Here is a 14,488-nt window from a genome sequence, read left to right as displayed (position 1 = left end):
TGCTTAGCTAGAACAGAGATTTGAGCTGCTGCTGTCCATCATCTGTTCCCTCTCCACCTACAAACTGAAAAGTGAAGGAAAGAAACTCCCTGCCAGCATCCATTTTCAGACTTCAGAGGAATGAAATCTGAAAATATCCAAAGCAGCTATGGTCCTTCTTTCTGCCCTGCCTTTTGTCTTCTGTATCATCCAGCTTCTGAGAATTTTCTTTCTGCCACAGCTGAGAGTTTTCCAGTCTTCTCTGGGACTCTGGAGGTGAGAAAGGGAATAAAACCCTGTGTGACAGATGCCATTGAAACCTTAACCAAACCAAAAACATTTTGGTAAAGGCCTGAGCTGCAGCCAGGCAAAGAACTCTAGTTTCATTCTGTTCTCTGAAAACACATAAAGGAGCAGAGTGACTCTGTGACCATCAATACACAGGAACTTGGAACACTGACCATGCATGTAACACAAGAATAGCAGGTGCCTTTTCCAAGACTCATGTATCAAGGAGCATAGGAAGTTGTGGGTTACAAGGAGTCTCATACACACCTTTCCCATTGCATGTAATCTGACTGCAAGGCAATGAGTTTATCCCAAATGAGTCTTCCTTGAGCTCTCTCTGCTAGGCAGCCATGGCTGCATGGTGATGATCATGATCTCCTCTCAAACTGGGGTACCTCCTGAGTTTGGTCCTATAGGCAGAGACCTGCTATCCATGGCAGATGAGTGGTAAGTGAACAATATCACACATAACCTTGTAGTGTAGTAACTTTCATTTGTGCCTTGAATCATAGTTCAAATGCTTGTGCTGTGCAGTGAAAGGGAACTTTGCCATTGAGCTGCACTCCTACAACAGCACATTAAAACCACTTTTTCTAATACCTCTGACTGTGATGCTTTCAGCAATTTAAATCACCCCTATGTAACACCTCAATCCTCTCCTTCTACCTGCAGGCCATATGGGAAGCACTGTTCTAGCATAGGTATTTCTGTAAGACACAATTGAAACTGGAGGAACTACATTGCCTTCATGCTGGGGGCCATACCAGTTCCAGTGCTGAAAGGTCAGCACAGCAGCATCAGTACAAGATGAATAAACAATGCAGGGTACTTATATAATGAACTCTGCCTCTTCTGAACTTCAAATATGAGCTCAGGTTGTACAGTCCTACCAAAAAAACCTCTCCATAATATTACCACTAAGTTACTGCCTTACATGAACGTTGGCTGTGATTTACAACCACTGGGTGAGGGGGTGAGGTCTCCTCTGCATTAGGGGTACATTGCATATGTTTCCCAGAAAAACACATCATCTGTAAAATGGAAGATTGCCTGCACACTCCTAAAGATCCTCAATGAATCATCCAAACTAAATAGCCCACAAGTCCATGGCCAGAGGACACATATGCAAACCCCTGCCTTAGTGTTTCCACCGAGGTTCAGGAGAACCATGCCGATGTGGCCGGATGGGCGGCTTTGAATGACACAGTATCTGATCCCAAACACTGGAGAATATCTAACTTCTCATCCTTATATTCCTGAGTCTAATGCCCCCAAAGCAAGCTTTTTCAGGAAACAGATTCTCTAGTCTTATCTTTTGGTATCCTTGTAACAAAAGGAAGCGAAGTGGAGTACAGCTCGTCTCTCTCCAGCTCTGGGCATGGCTACTATAACCAATACAGAGCAAACATGACACAAGTCATCCCACACAGCCCTACATATAGAATATTTCTGCTAAAACCCAAGATATATCTGTATGAACAGGTCCAGTTTAATGAGATGAGACATGAATAAAGAGCACATGATTCTAGCTGCACCCCAATACTCTGTTATATATGCATTAGAATTGTGAAAGTTGTCTTTTCATACTGCAACTTCTGCAGAGGTTAGAGGAAACTGTTTCATTATTCAGATAACTTCAGACTCAGGTCAGGAACTTCCTCATCTCCAAATGAGAAATAACTCCAGCTAATATTCAAAGATTCTGCAAAATCCTTTTACTTCTGATAATTGGAGAAATGTAATAACTGCTTTTCTTTACTAAAACAAGAAGAATGCAGAAAATGGCAATCTTTTAGCCTGTCTGATGGAATGAGAAGAACTGTATTACTGGCATTAGTTCCACAATTAGGATCAAATTAATCAATGCTTGAGTCACAAAAAGCACAATTCTTTTCAATAAGTGATAACAAAATAAAAATGAAAATAATTACAAACGGCTTGAACAAAGTTCTGTGAAATCAGCACTAAGGCTAAAAGGTAAAATGACAACACTTTCTGGTCAGAAAAGTTTTAATATTAATTTTTCTCCTATTTTCTTATTATTTAAAAACTATAGGGATAGGGGAAGACAAACCCTTGCTGATAATAATAATAAAAGACAGATCTGTTCTGCCACTTATCAAATCAAATTAATTCTACGCTCTAAAATATATTTCAGCTATGAATACTAAGCTGCTGTCATACACATCTCTCGAACAAGCATGCTTGAGACATTCTGACAAAACCACTTCTCACATACATAAGCCATCTGAATGTATTTGGACCAGTTCCGACTGTGCTGCTAAGATCACCACTATTGTAAAATCTGGAAACACCTGCTTAGAAAACATCATCAAGTCATTTGAAATCAGACACAATCCCCAGCAGTATTTTGACAGTCAGCATCAAATATTTTTAGCTGAAGCCATCTTAAAAATCACAGCTAATACTGCATTTTAAGAATGTATAAGTACACAGAGAATCTTCAATAAAGAAGCAGGCCCTAATCAGTAAGAGTATTTGAAAAAATGCCAAGTAACTTAAAAATTAGAACGCACTCATGTTCTCTGAGAGCTCTCCTATTCCTTACAAGTTCACTATCATCTTTGCATTGACTTTACTGAAGCTCTGCATTGTTTTGCTCCCAGCTTAAGATGAATAATTAAATAGGAAAAAAGCTCCAATGAACAAATATGCAACACCTAGGAGTGAAGTTGCTCAAATAGCAATTATTAAAATACCCAGAGAAAGGCATTTTGTTAAATATTGTTATACAGCAGAGAAAGATAATAGGGCTTTACAGAGAAGACTCCTTACCAGCCTGTTTGCCTTGGTTGTAATCTTTTATATGGGTGTAAATGAGAGTCACTACTAAAATCTGCCATGAAAGTGCCATAACAAATAATGCTGCTGACTCCATAATGGGATATTTCACTCTCTGAAAGTCTTATACTGCTTGCATCAAGTTCTAGCTCTTTCTAGTTTTTCAGCATTTTCTGCTACACTCAGAGAAAATAAAAATTGAAAAAGGAGAAAACACTAAGCACTTCATAAATAACCACAGTAAATTTTTTTCTTCCTAAAAACTGTGGTTTTTTTAAATGTTATTTTCAGAAATACATCTGTGGTAGGTTTGTATGTCTAACCTCTCAGCTTCCTTAAAAAGTATCTTATAAAGAGGAAGTTCTCTGCTAATACATAGACCTTTCTGGAAAAGCATAAACTAACTCTCTGTGATTGAGAAATCGGTTAAATTTGCTAATGGTAGGCAGATCTCCTGCATACAATAGGCTAAAGACAGACCAAGTCCAGGAGTAAGGGAAACTAAATTAAAAGAAATATCCAAGGGAATAACTTAATGAATAATAAAGCATAAGGATAATACATTAGCACCATCACTAATGTTAGAGCATATTACTGATGATTGGCCATAATATGGTGCTATATTAGTTAAAATTATTGTGGGTTCAGAACTAAAACTCAGTAATTCTTACCATTAGGCTAAAACGCCATAATTTGAATTTAAATTCACATCTGTCAAGCTCCTTTTTCTCTCAGCCTCCTCGATTCTGAACCATTAAGTGATGTAGCTATTTCCCCAAGCAATTGAATCAGTGACAACTGGTATGCATTCTTCTCATCACAAGATTCTGCAGAACCTCCTCTGTGATTTAGTTCCATTTCTAGTGCCAAGTGTCTTAACAGTCTCACAAGAAGAGTATGACTCATCTCTCTACGTGAAATGAGTAACCCAGAAGAGAGTGGGGAATCCCAAGCCCCAAAAATGGATTAGCAAACATCAGATTGGCAAATTGAGATAGGCACTGGTCTCTAGACTGGATTAAAAATACACATACTAGCATGCAAAAATGGAGCCAGAAGGAACCTTCTAAACAAGCCCCAGCAGCTCCGATACTCCGATATTAACAAATGCCATGATGTTACTCTGAAATCCTCAGTAAACATGTATTAGTCTAAGTTTCTAAACTGCTACAGTACAAAAATCACAAATTCAGTTATGCAATTTATCAGCATCAAAAGACGATGGTAAAATTTCTGCTGGCCTACCTGCAGTCAGTCTTAAATTTCTCCCCATGTCTGAATGCTGGCCTTTTCCTGTGATCCCAGACAAGAAGGATTTTCTGAGTGTACACTACAACATAAGGGAACCTGGTCTGGGCAGGTGTGCCCACATCTATAGCAAAACATTCCTCCCCTCCCACTGAAGCAGGAAAAGGACAGGGAGACTCCTCCCTCCATCATTCCTTTGGTAGGAGACATGGCAGATCCACAATTCAGAATGAAATTCAGAAATGAGAACCACAATGCTCCTTGAAGTCAAAACCCCTTCCTTATCCGGCCGTTTCTGCAGAGAGAGAGGGATTTGTAGCTGTACCAGTTACAAATCTTGAGCTCCTGCTGCAAGAATCCCTGCCAAACTTAATTTGTCTGTTTAGTATGAAATGTATAAATGATACAGTAACAGTTACTGAAACAGCTGTGACTGAACCATCAGCTACAGTAAACACCACACAGAAAGCCCCAATCAAAACATCTTGATAATACCACAAGATCTGGGAACTGCAAACACAGAAATAGATTTGCACAATCTGCTGCTCTCTGGATCTTTCAAAATCATCCAGAGAAAGAAGAGTGGTAGGGAAAAGTAAAAAACATGACAGGGAAAGAAATTCCTTTCCTTTGCCTTACTTTTTCCCTCATAGACAACTCAGTTGTGGAATGGAGATTGGATAGTGATAACCTCTCCTCAAGCTCCTCACATGCAGTCCGACCTCTCAAAAACCCCTGCCTGCTCACTGCATACTTGACAACACACCAGCCACTTCCTCCAGTTTTGTGAAGAACAGCCTGCAGTTTCTTATGAAAACAAGAGGCGAGGTGACATGTGCAAATCAATTTTGGACATGACTCAGAAGCCAAAAAAGGCACAAACCTTTCTCTACTGACTGTGTTTTATTGGTCACAGACGTACAAAAAACAAGGAGGAGCCCTGTCATGTTGTTTCCATCAGATGCAAAATATAGATTCCAGGACTAATTTTGTTCAGAAGTACTTCCTTCTGATATTTTGTATATAGATGGCCACTGTTTTTCATCATCTAGATCTAGCTACTCGTTGCTTTTAGATAAAGACACAGCAAATTAGAGAATATATAACAAATAATCTACTTGCAAGTGAATTAATAACACAGCTCAGTTGTCACTGAAGTTACTCTGTTCCTGTAATAAGGTTGTGAATTTTGTGACTGTACACTTCACATAACTAATCTAAAAAATCTTTTCAAACTATCACTATAACACATAGTAGAATTCATAGAATGAAAATTCTATAGGTCTTAAACCACTTATATGTTCACAGATTTTGTGGCAGGGCAAAAGCACAAAGAGAAACTGCAACAGGCAAAACACACCAAAACAAATGCAAAAGTCTATCTAGACTTCATGAGTTTCAAAATAAATTTTACTTCTGCAAAAAACAGTTTTTACTTCCTCAGTGCTTCACACCTAGAAGTTTGAAATTTATCTGAGCCCAACTGCACAGGTATCCTTTTTTGAATATATTTGATCTGCAAACAGAGGCTTACATAAGTAATTTTAGCTATACTCATCTCAAGCTGTCCATCTCCAATCTACTGCTACATTTACAGCAGGACTAAGATCTGGAAGCACCTAAAAAATACTGGTTGTCAAATAATGTCTTCCTGTCTGCCAGCTTTTAACACTGCAGATTTACCTGTAATGCACAAAATTAATTTTCTGTGTTGTCATGTAAGTGCCCAAGTATTTTTTAAAGGACACGTACAGGGTACACACATACAGACACAGAAACACCTTGCACTGCTAGCTTCAACACAAGAGAGAGAATTTCTTGAGGGTATTATGTTTATTTAGCTAAGTGAGGATACAGAAGTTTAATCATAACACCTGTATGTGGAACAGCTGCTGTTTACCTAGAGAATAATGTATTTCACTCAGATCAGTATGATCAAAAAAGCATGTCTGCAACAAGAAACAAGAATTTCTGGAAAAAAGACTATTTTCCCCATACTCACAAGAAACTCACAAGAAAGACTAGAATTTTAATTCTTAATTTACCAGTCATGTCTCCATTGCTATGAAGCTGGTTAACCTTTCCAATAATTTTCTTGAAAAACACATTGATTCACTTAGAGAATGCGTTCAGTTGCAAAATTTTTGACAACATCCACACTAGCACACAAAACCAGACCAAAATGCTTATATCACTCTTTGTCCATTACTATTAACCACAGAATCCCTCATTTTTTCCCCTCTCCCCTATTTTAGGATAGCTGTATTGTTTTCCCAAAGCATTGTCTGCTTTCCTCTCTACAGCCAGAGAGACATGGCACGTGTCATACAAACAGATTCCTTCTCTTCAGAAATAATGCTCTAACTTGCATTACCCTCCCATCAGGTAACTGCCTAGGTCAAATGCCCTGTGTTCAAAAAACTATCAGGTCTCTGTGATCTGAACATCAAATCTCTGGCTGCCTTGATACTCCTCCAAGTGTGGCAAACAGACACAGATATAGTTGCTCTTGGAGCAGATCACTGCAGCTTGCTATCACAGAAAACATCAGGTGAAATGAAGCTATGCTTCAACCTCTGCTCCAGCCATTTCTTTTCCTCTTTTTGTGTGCTGATAAGCAGTACAAGCAGTATTGGACAGGGTAACCCATCATTTCAAAAGGCAGATTTGCTGCCTTTTTTCCAGAACTAGAAGCTATTTCAGGGGTACCTTCCAAGGGTATTGTCATTTAGATGTACTGTGAACTCCACTGAGGGCATTAAGAGGAGTTACAAAGGGGAACAGAGAGAGAAGTCAGGACCCATATCTCAAACTAAGAGAGACTCCTCTGATATGAAGGAGTAAAACATTTCTCTATGTGGAATAAGAACATTTAAGGCTGAACAACAGCTCTGTCGTGTTCCAATTCCACCAGTCAGTGCTACTAAGTCAGAGAAAATTAACAGTAGACTAAAGTAGCCTTACATCTTCTTAACATATCCACATATCATGCATAATTAATACAGCAGGATCTTATACAAACACCATCATTTTATTAGCATACAGAATTTAGATAGTAGCAATAACCAAAAAACTCACATACATAAAAAAAATCTATGCATACATACAACAAAAGTTCCAGACTTATACTCCCTTTTTCTCAAATCCTAGAAAACACCCTCCCAGTACTTCTGTGCAGAAAATAAAATCTAACAGCCCCAAAGGTGTTCATCCTTTTCTTAATAAGTGTTGCACTACCCTGATTAAGAGAAAGATGAACATAATTTTGAATGAGAGAAGTGACAAAGAGGAAATGACAGTGAAAGCACATAAACTACCACAATATTATTGAGGGCTTGGAACTATGGAACAAAGTCAAAGCAAAATGCAGTAGTTGTGAATAAACTGATAAAGGGAATAGATATTTTGAATAATCAAAAGAATGGTCTACAATGAAAATGGCAACAGGTGTAACAAAAAAAATACTCAGTTACTTTGATAACTTTGTATTCAGCTTTCAGATGGGGTTTGACTCTCTACCAAGTCTCCTGGGACAGAATCATCTACTTGCTCAGCCCAAAGAACAAACTCACAGGCAAACGGTAGCACTGCCACTTGCCAAAATTATAAAGAATTGGGTAGATGCTCACAAATCTATCACTGTTCAAATAAACAAAATGGTCAATTACCAACCTAAATTTTACATAAATAACTTCTGTGAAATAGAATTGATTGGTAGCATAGAAATCAGATTAGATTTCTGCAATGATTCCTTGTCCTCCCGTGGGTCCTGGCACAGCCCATGGATTAGTGTCACACCTGCATTTTGCCTTCTGCTCTGCACTGTCCTGTCTTTTACAATTAATTTTTGGACTCTGACCCAATCATTCCTTTACTGTCATATTTTTAAAATTTTTTTCTTTTTTTTTCTTTTTTTTTACTTACTCTAGCCCTTTTCATATAAAAGGGTTAGGGAAATAAGCTTTTTTGTTCTGAAGGACCGAAGAACTTCTCTGTAGGAAATTTTCTCCATTCCAAAGTCCTAGTGGCATTGATTAAACCTGTGATAGTTCAGAGGTCTAATACTCCATTTGCTGAGCAGTCTGAAAGACTGAATAAGTCTACCAGAGTGCAAAGCACAGTCTAAGACTAATCTGAAACAGAACCTGGGTTAAAGATGCCTGACACATTAACAATTTTTTTACCAACTTCCAGCGCATGAAGTTAAAGTAATTGTAAAAAGACAGAAGAAAGAGACTGGCAAAAATTAAAATGTGTCTTTAGGAGCCACTCTGAGGAAAAATTTAATTTTTTCACATAATTGGGTTCTCAACAAAATATTACGCTAACCAGAATTATATCTATTAAAGGATTCTCCCAGAACATAAAGACTTTTCCTGGACAACATTTAGACCTCTTCCATCTCAAACTAACCAACCTCACTCAGCCATAATGTCTAATCATCATGTACAGATGGAAAAGGGAAAAGAGGATCCACCATCACAAAAGAGACACAGAATTTTGTGTTCCTGCAAACGCTATTCAAAAGATGCACATCACTATTATTATTTTGAGTGTTGATGGTATTAGGGGTATTTTTGGATAGAATAAAGTTTTTATGGATGATGCTAAAATAAACACTATCCTAGAGCTAATGGGAAAAACCTACAATGAAACTGCACCTCATTCCTAATTCACAGCATATAAAAAAGTGTGATTATAATGTGAAATAGATTAAAAAGCTCAAATAGAATATGACATTTTATTGAGGCAGGTATGTTAGATCCTCATGGCTCTGCCCTGTTTCAGAATAGCTGAGATGGGAGTAACAGTGAGGCAGATCCAGACTCAGAGGCTTGTAAATACACGGAAAGGCACTGCTCTGCCATTCATTCCTCTCAGCAGCTGCAGACAGCAAAATTGTGGAATAACACACGTTAAGTCCGTGATCCAAAGAATTCTTCTTCTTCTGTACCCAGACATAAAATATGATCTGAATGGGTCAGGGGCAACAATTTTATTGGGATTTCTGAACTTAGATTTCCAGTCATTTCTGCAGACCGTTAAAGGTGATAGGAACAGAGGGTCTCTAATCTCTCTAATTTGCATATTTACCAAAAAAACTTCCAACTTTAATCTTAAAAAAATTAGTATACTCTGAGCACGAAGTTCTTAAAGACAGGAGCTGGGATAAAAATTTAGTATACAGTTCAGCAATTAACCATTGATCTACTGGATGACAAATACTGACAGATCTGTGTAATGTGAGATAATTCCAGTTTTAATTGATAATACCACATTCTAATGCATAAAGTTTCATTTATCTGAGCTCTAGAAAAGATCATCATGTACTTTTACATTTAAGCTACACTGATATGTGAATATTACATCTAAAGCAACATTCAAAGGATAAAATGAAGAACCATCTTTAGAATTACAAAATGTTTTGCTAAAAACATAATTGCAAATTTTATGAGCCAAAGGCTAGAATAACTTTGTTAAATCACACTGTTGACACCAATTTAGGTATGTTCATATATATTTCCTCTCAATGCTGAGATCAAAAATTGAATACATCAATAACCATGGAAATATTTACTCACACAGGGGCTATTCTAAACTACATTTCTATCCTCTATACTGTCATGTTATGAGCGTGGTGGAGTTCCAATAGAAGCAATAACACTGATAGGACCATTACAGCAATCTGTGCACCAATCTAGCACAAAACTTCCTGCAATCAGAAAAATGTGTGGATTAATCTACAGTTATTATCTAAACAAATAAGCAGTATCCAATCAACACTTCAGTGTTGACTGAATTGTTATGAACACAATGCAATTCAGATGTACTGTATATGCAAACCTGCTTCTTTGTTGTTTTATTTACTAAAAACCTAGTAGGAAATATCATCTTTCTCTCTGCATTACACAGGTGCATTTAATATGCACAAAAGAAAAAAAGTTAAAAATAAAAACTCTAGTCTTTTAATTAATAATCTAGAAAAATATATTAATAGTTCTCACTTGTTATAACTACTTTCAAAATTCTGAAGTTATGTGTTCTGGATTTTCCAGAAGAAGATTTTTTTCTTGTTCTGTATGTGCATGATTAACTCAGCCTTGCACCTGGGTCTGTCCTGTTTAACTGTTATGAAGAGAGGAAAGAATGCTATATTATTCACTAGATTGACAGTTAAAACTTAACTGATTGAGTTGTCAGTGATGACAAGTGCCCCAGTGGCCAGACAACTGCAGATCTATATACCTGTAGTAGATTTTGTTACCTTTTAACCTTCTTCCTTGCAACACAAGACTTTAATTAATTTGGAAAGCACCTTGCAGTCATATATAGTCTCCATGGAAACTTTTGTCCAATCCTTTGACCCATTTATGTAAGACAGTACAGACTACCAACTGGCAAAATTTTTTAAATTACATCTAATTAAAAAGGATCTTTGAAGGCTTGATTGAATGATGCAATTAGGAGTCAGACTTACTCTATTATTTTCATGGTGACACAGAACCTCATTTCTTTTTTCCTCTGTAGCCCAAGGAGGACTTGCTAGTCTCTTCCGTATGGCAGGAGCCATCTCTGCCTCCTTTTATTCTTGGGCTTCTTAGAAAGTTGTATTTATTAACAGCAGATGAACTCAGCTGGAATTCAGAAGGCCACCGGTGCCTAACTGCAGGTCCTAAGCAGTTCTTTAATATTTCAAAATATTGGCTTCCGAGTCACATCCCAAGGCTACATAGGAGCAGCAAAATAATCAGAAATCTCAAGAGCAAGTAAAATCACACCAACATGGCTCTGAAGGTTGGCATCATCAGAGAGTGCTAAGATCCAGTTATGTGCCTCACATACACAGTGAGAGCTTTGGGGAGCCTTTAACAACTGCCCAAGAACAGCTCCCAAAACTCCAACACGTGAAGATGAAGATTCTGGCATGGGGCTCGTGGGGTTGAGGAGGTCTGCACATGTCTGCTACATACACACCATAAATTTCAACTGCAGTGCTTGTGATGGTTATTTAACATGTATTATAAAGCAATCTATTAGCAGTTACATTGGCTTTTTCCCCACAAAAGGAGACGTCTTTATGTCAACAACTGCTGCAGGTTCTTTTGAGTTTGGTAGGGTGTGGAAACTCAGAAAACATTTTTAAGCTCTCATCAAACAGAAGAAATAACTATTATTACTAGACACCCTATAGTTCTGGCAATGAAACACTAAATAATTTATTGTAAGACATAAGGGGACAGGAAAAATCAAAGGCAAAATAAAGAGTGTTCCTTCTGCACAGGGTCCTCAGACAGAATTATAAATTGAGACCTTGGAGGGCTGTGTTAAAAGGAACTAACACTATGCAGAGCAGAAATGGATTTTCTTAGGTAGTTTCCATATAAAGGGCTTGGTAGCTTTGAGAAATGCCTTTCCCTAATGGTCATCCTATTGATGTAGAGCCCAAAGACAATTTTTCTAATTAAGCAATAAATTACAGCTGAAGCAAAGCCGGGTAACTCACGATTAGTTCTGTGCAGAGCACTGAAACTTCAGATTGCTATGGACTCAGCAAGCCTCTTACCTAACTTTACTCATTAATTCTTGCTTCTCCACCTAGTTTTTCTTAGGGCTCTGAGATCAAAACACTTCCCTCAGACCTCGCAATGTCACTCAAAATGTAGGTGGTTTTGGCTTGCAGATTATAATTACCACAACAATTTTAACAGCTCCTTACCTCTCCTACTCTTCCTTCATTTTCCCCCACGAAATTCAAAGAGCCTTATTACAGTTTTTTTCTCTGTGGTGGTCTTTTTTTATTTGTATTTCTTCTAAATTCTGGTGGTTTTTTCCTTCTGAGGGGCTGGAGAAAGGCACTGCTGATACACTACCTTTCTTTGTTCTCAGCAACTTGTAAGATATGACAATGTTTGATTCCTCATGGATCACTGGGAGGCAGCCAAAGGGCATATTCCAGATAATCAGGCTGGCAGCACATGCTATGTAAAGATAAACCTGCTTCATGAGAGCCGCAAATATACCTTCAAATTGCTGCAACTGGCAGAGGCAAGACCTAAAACTTACTTCTACACTTTTCATTGAAATGCCTCAGCAATCCTTCCTTCTGCAGTAAATGGGCTAGCAGATAATTTTATACAACTTAATTTTTTTTCTTTGCATTGTAAGGGCTTCTGAGATGTTTGTATTTAAGGAAGAAGATCTCCCTACCTAATAATACACTTAGTGATATCACCAGTGCAGGAAGGTTAATTGAAAGGTGAAAGGAACATCTGTTAAAACAGAAAACTGTGGGGTATTCTCTCCTTGGGAAAATTCCTTGCTTAACTTCATGCAACTCGTTTGTAATTTGGATAGAGAACTCACGCCCTCAGGATGAAAACACCCTACACAGAGACTGAAAGTTCTCCACCTCCACAAAAGTCTCTAACCTCTTACAAGCTTCCTATATTTCTAGCTTCAGCAGTTTCTAAAGAAGCTGAATAGAAAAATGATCCTGTATACACAACAGTATTTCATGTCCAATTGGGTCACTTTCCATGACACAGGTTAGGCAGAAACAGCTCATTTGCTAACAAATCCTCAATCTAGTGCAGTCTTTATCTACTTCAATTTATTCACATCCATAGGTGTTTGTAGACATAGAGGCCAGATTTGATATAGGCATGCCACTGATTTCTACAGCAACATAACATGGTGACTTCTTTTCTCTCTTTCTTATAAAGTATTGCATTTGCATTTTTCATTAACATAAACAGCTTAGCCAAATGTTTTTTAGATGTTCAAGCAAATTCAAAGAATAATAATCCAGGTAGATTATAAGAAGGGTTCTTTTCAGCCTACAGAGTACTTCTGAAAAATGGGACACTCCCCATCCCACCTTCCCAAATGGTTCCCTCTAGCCATGTATCATATCACACCAACAAACAGTCAGAAACACCTGTGAAAATCCATTTTAACTGTTACAATCCTAAACACCTTTAATAACTGAGGTATCATCAAGGAATCCTTTTGCATTTTTCCTACTTCTAATTCACAAGCATTTTGTGTGAAATTCCATTAGTATTCAAGTTCCCATTAAAAACTGTAAAAGCTTTTACTAACAGTGAATTGCAAATAACTGACTTCCACTGTGTCACTGCTATAGTTATGGAATATCAGAAGATGGGACAAAATACCAGACAATTCTTTGGAAAAAACATTCTCATTCATTCTAAATTACACACAAATTTCAATAGGCATCTTATATAAGAGTAAGGTTTCCAAATCTGCAATTCCACTTATCATTCTTTCTGCAAGAAGGCTGCACTCAATTGCATACCTCTTGACAGGAGATGTAATCACAGTTAAGGTGCAAGATTCTAGCCTGAATAAAAGTCAATACAGAAACTTTTAAAATGTATGTAGTAGTGTAATGGCTGGTTTTTCAAAATTAAAAATCTAGTCTTTCCTTCTTGAAGCCAAAATTTTCTGTGCTCAGTCTGTATCTTATCTCTTCACTAAATTGCCTGACCTCAAAAGACTATATGCTAGCAAGTTTTTATTACAGGGAGCACATCCCTCTGAGAACACATGAACAAAACAAATTACCCAAACCAAATCTTAAACATAACACACCAAGACTGGATAATAGCAAGCCTCTCTTGAAGAATTTGATTTGTGAATATTCACTCACTGAAGACTATCAAAGAATACAGTCACTTATTTATTTCAGCTAGGTAATTTCCAGTGTACCAAAGAATGCATGCAATTGACATCTCTGTGCACTAAAATATTGTGGCAAGAATTAAATCCAGCAGGCTGCACCAAGGACTCACTGGTGGATTAGAAGGAATTTCAGATGCCAGACTAATCCTCTTTGTCACATAGTCTACCAGATATTTGATAGCAATGAGCTACAGCCCCATGCAATACTGGAATAGCATTTAAAGTAATTAAAGAACTATTGACAGCAATCAGATTCATCTAAGATTCTTTATCTTTTTACATATGATCCTTCCCAGGCAGAAAATTAATAGCTGAGGAAGATATTGCAAACATTTGTAAAAATCTGTTTCTTGGTGAGGAGCTCTGCCACATTACATAGCCTTTTACAGAAATACAAAGCTAAAAATAAATGGAAGAATAATACTTCTGTGTTCAGAAAGTGCTGATTTCTGAAGAGCTTCTAGAA

The 14,488-nt window shown here is 37.5% G+C and overlaps 1 protein-coding gene across 1 annotated transcript in view; it reads right to left on the bottom strand.

Annotated features, from left to right (window-relative positions):
• The window catches only part of BANK1 (B cell scaffold protein with ankyrin repeats 1), a 133,410-nt gene that overhangs the window by 56,735 nt on the left and 62,187 nt on the right, over window positions 1-14,488 (bottom strand). The gene's annotated exons all lie outside the window — the stretch shown is intronic.

Source organism: Melospiza georgiana, chromosome 5 (assembly GCF_028018845.1).
Source record: "Melospiza georgiana isolate bMelGeo1 chromosome 5, bMelGeo1.pri, whole genome shotgun sequence".
Classification (NCBI taxonomy): Eukaryota; Metazoa; Chordata; class Aves; order Passeriformes; family Passerellidae; genus Melospiza; species Melospiza georgiana.
This window is presented reverse-complemented; position numbering and strand designations above follow the sequence as displayed.